Below are 6629 nucleotides of genomic sequence, written 5' to 3'. Positions count from 1 at the left end.
AACCATGTAGGGAGCACCGGGGGAGCAGCTTGGGTCTAGGGCAAACCAACTGGGAATAGGAGTGGGGAAAGTAGGGATGAACCTTTGGGGTACAGAAAACTTATATAAAAATAAAATGAAGGTATTGCATCACCACAGGTATCCATCTTTGGAACGTGGTCACCTGAAAGATTCAATTTGGGACTTTTCAGAGGTGGTCTCCTGGAATTCTGGCATCACACGTCTTTTGGACACGGTAAGCAGCTACGCTGAATCTTGGTGTGCAGCTGATCTAGTGCCGTGGGCAGGTAATGCCCAGTAGCACTGCTCCAGAAGCTTTGTATAGGATCAGTCCCTGGATGCTTTGCATTTTGGAGGAGGGGATGCTATTTCTTTTGAGATGGGCTTGTAGCTCCCATCTTCGGCAAAGAAACTCATTTTGGATGTCCGCATTGGGTGGTCTTAGTGAATTTACTGGCTTTTCCCAGTAGGCGGTTCCATCAGTTAGAGCTGTCGAAATGTTGCAGTGGGAATGCAAAAGCCAAGCTGTTGAGCTTTTTGTCCTGGTCCCTTTATTGTGTGAGCAGTCCCTGGTGATGTTCCGTTTGGATCCTAACTCTGTTTCTTGGTTTGAAAGACAGGTATCTATCTGCTAAGGAAGACAAGAAGCCTCCCTTGGAATGGAGAATATGATCTCCTTCCCTCCAAATTATCATAACTTTGAAATCAAGGGGCTTTCAGGCAAAGATATGGGAAAGGAATAACAGTTCTTTACTAGTATGTATGTGTATAACAAGGCAAACAAACAACAACACCGGCAGCAACAACAAACAGAACCAGACTCCCAGTGCCAGCCTCTCTCAGCTGCTGGCACTTTCCCCTGTGGTGCAGTTCTGGTCACAGCCAGCAGGGGTGCTGGCGGCTCCCGGCTGGGCAGAGGGATGCAGTGATTCCCCCAGGACTGCAGGGAGCGCTGTGGCGCAAGCGCAGACACCTCCAGATAGCAAAAGCAGCTGTAGCAGGAACCTCAGGAGAAGCAAGCTGGAATGGGAGGATCTCCTGGGGGGCAGAGAATACAAAGCTACTGTGTAGGACAAACCTGAAGCAATGGCATGGGCACAGTGGTGGTTGGGCAGCAGCAGCTCTGCTTACGAACACGGCAGTGAAAGGGGCCCCTGGGATTTCTCACCAGTGCTGGCTGGGTCCAGGCTATGTGGTGATACCCAAAACTGGGCAAGAAAATAAAACTCTTTAGTCAGACAGCTACAGAGCAGGTATTTGTTTATTCAGCGCAGAGAGTGAGGGGGATCTCTCCACCAAAAACTCACTCAATCTTCTTTAACCTTCACTTGCATTTTAAAAGTCCTTCCATGCAATGTCACAGTTACAACATATCATTAGCATATTCATATTTGCATAAAGCTGTGTCATCAGTTTGTTGCTTTCATGCATGTGTCAGTTCCTTCTGTGGTGGTTGTCAGTCTTCTGGTGGTCTTTTGACAAAGATTTCCATAGTCTCCCTCACATTTGAACTTTTTCCTCTGTCTTCAGCGCATGGCTGGTGCTTCTTGTTTTTCAGTCTAACTTGTTTTTAGCTAATTTTGCAGTTTGCAAGTTCCATTAAAACTTGCTGTCTTGCTTTTGATGGCACATGTTATCTCACTGGCTTTGCTATCTTGCTTGCTTTCCCTGCACATCTTGTTACATGTTACTTGTGGTTAACTTTTTGTTACATACCACTTAGGTTTCAGCAGAGGAGCGGCCCCTGGCCAGAAGCGGGTGTTCCCAGGTCCTGGAGGGACACGCAGTGGCTCTGGGCTTCCCAACAGCAGAGCAGCAAAAGAAGCCAAGTCGGCAAGCTCAGTCGCAGGGCCAAAGCAAAAAAAAAAAAAAGGAGGCAAACCCCACAGAAACAGCAGGATTTCTGGTCCGATATATCGGTCCAGTTGAACCATCCGTGCCGGAAGAGAGAGGCTGTCTCTTGTCCCCTCCCCAGCTCCCTCCAGAAGCCCCGGCCTGGCTCCCATTCATCACGATAACCCCGGAGCCAGAGAGGATGGGGGGTGGGGTGGAGACAGCTGCCACCCCTGGACACAAAACAAAATAGATCAAAAACCCCAAAAATGGGATGGGATAATAAACCATCCCAAGACACTATGAGACTGAAAAGTTAAGATACTATAGAGATCTGAGGAGAAAAGTGCTGATAGCAGGGGGTGTGCTGGTAGTTTGATGGGTGCCATTGAACTTGCAGGCAGTAACAGCTTCCTCAGGTGGCACTTTTGTGAGCTTTGTATTTTGAAATTTGGCAATTTGGAACTGGGTTTGATGTGCGGAAAAGACTCCACTGGTTAGAATAAGTAGTAAAGTAGGTATGTTTATTCCAGTGCTGGGATGCAAGGGGGATAATTCCTCCAAAGCCATGCATGCCGACAGCTGCATTCAGCTTGGTTATCGGGTTACATGTTCCATATTCATTAAGTTTCCCAATATGCCTATACATATTCATCACCTAGCCCCGCCTAGCCTTGCTTCGTATTATAATGAGCCCAAAAGTCATTTACATCCACGTTGCGCTTGCGCAGTGTTGTCTGGTGGTCGTGGGCAGGGGTCTCCAAGATGAAATAAGAGTCTTCCTCAGATGAAGTAAGGAGTCTTCCTCATCCTGAACTTTCCACCTTTCCTCCCTGCACGTGCTCTTTATGCCCCTGGCCCAAGCCCAAACTCCAAGACTGGTTTGAGCTAGTTTTAGGTTAAAAACAGGATCTCTGGTCAGGATTCCTTCGCCTTATCAGTAGTCTCTTCTCTTCCTGCTTTGGTATGCACAGTAAGTGCTGAGCAAGCTATATGCATTGCTTCTAACAAGCGAATTCTTATTAGATCATTTAACCTCTGCTTCCCCATCCCCCTGATTCACGTTAATTTGGGTTTTTTGGAACTTGGTATTCTGGTATTTTGAAACTGGGTTACTTTAATAATTGGGAACTTGGTATTCTGGTATTTTGAAACTGGGTTACTTTAGTAATTGGGAACTTGGTATTCTGACATTTTGACATTGGGTTACTTTGGTATTCCAGAACTTGGTATTTTGACACTGGGCGGCTTTGGTATTTCTGAACTTGCTTTTCTGGTATTTTGAAACCGGGTTAGTTTGGTATTTTGGAACTTGGTTTTCTACTATTTTGAAACTGGATTACTTTTTATTTCAGAACTTGTATTTCTGGTATTTTGAAACTGGATTACTTTGTATTTCTGAACTTGGTATTCTGGTATTTTGAAACTGGGTTACTTTGTGTTGGGGTTTAGGATTCTTCCTTTTGTTTCTTCAAAGGAATTTTCTCCCATATGTTGCTAGGAGACAATAACCAGGTACTTAAGAGAGACAAAAGAAGTTGCCAAGCTCAGGGCAGGAGGGCACTTGGCTGCACTCCTTCCATCTGAAGATTTCTCTCGAAGAGGCAGAGATACCATGAGAATTGGGCTGGGAAAAACGGGGCTGGGGCAGCTGCTAGACCTCTCTTGCGGTCTTGGCATTCTGAGGGGAGAGAGGCTGCGGTTGCTGTGGGGAGAACTCGTCACCACTGCAGAGTTCTCTCTCCTGCTGCCTTTCTTGTACCGTGAGTGGAGGTCTGCTCATAAGAGCAGCTGTTGCACTGGGACCTTATTAACACTCAACCTCACTGAAAGAGGGACTTTTCACCATCTGCTCAGATTGAGAGGGTTTGATCAATAGTTAACTCATGTAAGCATGAGTTAATTATTGAGTCAGCAAATGTTAATCACAAGCCTAAGAAGTAGGATGCGCCTTAGCCTTGTCAAGATAAGAGAAACACAATGCCCCCTTGTCAAGATAAGAGGAACAGAACCTGTTTGAAACCAGCGCAGAAACCGCTGAATCAGCCAACAAAGGACTGCGCATGCTCCAGAGAGAAAGGTGAAAGGCGCATTGTGATGAAGACTACTAGCCTTCATCAGAAAGACCCCCAAGGAAGAAGAGGAGCCTTCCTCAGTGCGACCACCAGGGTACATAGCGCCTGCGTGGCACGTATGCTAATGATGTTAATGGCTTCTGAGAAGTAATTTGTATAACCACTCTTATCCCAAGGAATGCTATGAATATTCATGAATTTTACACATATGCTGTGCTGTATGGAGTGCTTTGTGTGTGTGTTAGGAGGAGCGATGCCCCACACACCGGACTCTTGATAAAGAAAATGCCTGCTTCTCTGACTCTGTCTCTGAAGTGTCTTTAGGCTCAGTTTGGAGCAATTCATGGTGCCTCAGGGGAAAATTCAGGATCCCTGAGCCCCTTCTCCCCACCAAGGGAGCCTCTCTCTGCCATGTTCAGGAGCCAGGCTGCCACTGCCCAGCCCCCCTACCATTTCTTTCCCACTGCTCTGGGTTTTTTGCTACACTGTAGACATGCAACCCCTGCATGATGAGATGTCCAGCGGTTCCAGCTACAGCTGCCAAGTTTCTGATACATCTCATCTACCACCCCGGGATTTTGCTCATTCCTGCCATTCCAGCTTGCTACTTCCAAGGGTCCTGCTGGGGCACCGGGATTGACTGCCCCTGGGGGGTTTGTAAAGCAAGCCCCTTTCCCTTTCCATCTCAGTCAAGTCTGCTGTTAACCACATGTTCTCCGAGCTCACACCGGAGCGCACCTTGCAGCCTCTGGGGAATCATCGCACCTGCCCTGCTCACTGGGAGCCGCCAGCACCCCTGCTGGCTGTGACCATCACTACACCAAAGGGGAAATTGCTTAAAGAGTAGGGAAATCTGTTTATTGGGTTTTCTGGCTTTTTTTTCCTTTCTTTTTGTTTGTTGTTGCTGCCATTGTTGTTGTTTGTTTGCCTTGTTATACACGTACATACTAGTAAAGAACTGTTACTCCTTTTCCCATATCTTTGCCTGAAAGCCCCTTAATTTCAAAGTTATGATAATTAGGGGGGGGGGGTGTCATATTCTCCAGGTTCCCGCCTTTCTTGGCAGACACCCGTCTTTCCCACCAAGACACTTTGGTATCTTGGAACTTAGTATTCTACTATTTTGAAATGGGGTTACTTTGGTACTTCTGAACTTGGTAATTTGAAGCTAGGTTTCTTTCTAATTTCTGACCTTTGTTCCAGTATTTTGAAACTGGGTTATTTTTGAATTTTCGAACTTACTATTCTGGTATTTTGAAACTGGGTTACTTTGATATTTTGTAACTTGGTATCCTACTCCTTTGAAACTGGGTGACTTTAGTATTTTTGAACTTGGTATTCTGCAACTTTTAAAATGTGTGACTTTGGTATTTTGGAACTTGGTAATTTGAAACTGGGATACTTTGGTATTTCTGAACTTGCTGTTCTGGTAATATGAAACAGGATTACTTTGTATTTCTGAACTTGATGTTCCACTATTTTGAAAATGGGATACTTTGGTAATTTAGGCCTTGGTGTTCTACTGTTTTGAAATTTCGGTTACTTTGGTATTTTTGAAATTGTTGTTTTGATATTTTGAAACTGGTTTACTTTGGTATATTTGAACTTGGTTATTTGAAACTGAGTTACATTGGTCTTTCTGTGCTTGTTTTTCTGGTGTTTTGAAACTGGGCAATTTTGGTATTTTGAAACTTGGTAATCTATGATTTTGGAAATGGGTGACTTTGGTATTTCTGAACTTGATATTCTACTATTTTGAATTGGGTTACTTTGGTATTTCCTAAATTGGTATTTTGAAATTTGGTTACTTTGGTATTTCTGAAATTGCTGTTCTGGTAATTTGAAAATGGTTACTTTGGTATTTCGGAACTTTTTGATCTGGTATTTTGAAACTGGGTAACTTTGGTTTTTTTGAACTTGGTATTCCACTTTTTTGAAACTGGGTTAGTTTGCTATTTCTGAACTTGGTATTTTGTAACAGGATTACTTCAGTATTTTCGAACTTGGTCATTTAAAACATGTATTTCTGAAGTTGCTGCTATGGGGATTTGAAAAAGGCTTACTTCGGTATTTCTGAACTTGTTCTGGTGTTTTGAAACTGGTTTACTTTGGTATATTGGAAATTGGTATTCTGCTATTTTGAAACTGGGTTATTTTGGTATTTTGCAACACAGCAATTTGAAACTGGGTTAGGTTTGTACTTTGGGACTTGGTATTTTGAAACAGGAATATTTTGGTATTTCTGAACTTGGTAATTTGAAACTGGATTACTTTGGTATTTCTGAAATTGTTGTTCAGGTATTTTGAAACTTGTTTTCTTTGGTATTTCTGAACATGGTGTTTTGAAACTGAGTTACTTTGGTATTTTGGAACTGGTATTCCACTATTTTGAAACTGGATTACTTTGGTCTTTTGGAACTTGGTATGCTGATACTTTAAAACTGAGATTTTGAAACCTGTTTTTCTGATATTTGTGATACATGAAGAGATGAGAGACACCATGAGAGATGCAGGTGAACCTAAAATTGTATTCGGAAGCACTCAGTATATCTATTTCTAATTCTAAAGGCTTTTTTTAGCTACAGTTTACAAGCTTAATCACTGTTCTACAATAAATCTGTCCTCTTGACATCTTCTATTTTTCCCTCTGAAGCCATGGCCAATAGACCACAAGGAGTGTACTGTTATATGTTGAAGCAGAAGTAGTAACTCATTCATCCA

Source organism: Corvus brachyrhynchos, unplaced genomic scaffold, assembly GCF_000691975.1.
Source record: "Corvus brachyrhynchos isolate BGI_N302 unplaced genomic scaffold, ASM69197v1 scaffold334, whole genome shotgun sequence".
NCBI lineage: Eukaryota > Metazoa > Chordata > Aves > Passeriformes > Corvidae > Corvus > Corvus brachyrhynchos.
This window is presented reverse-complemented; position numbering follows the sequence as displayed.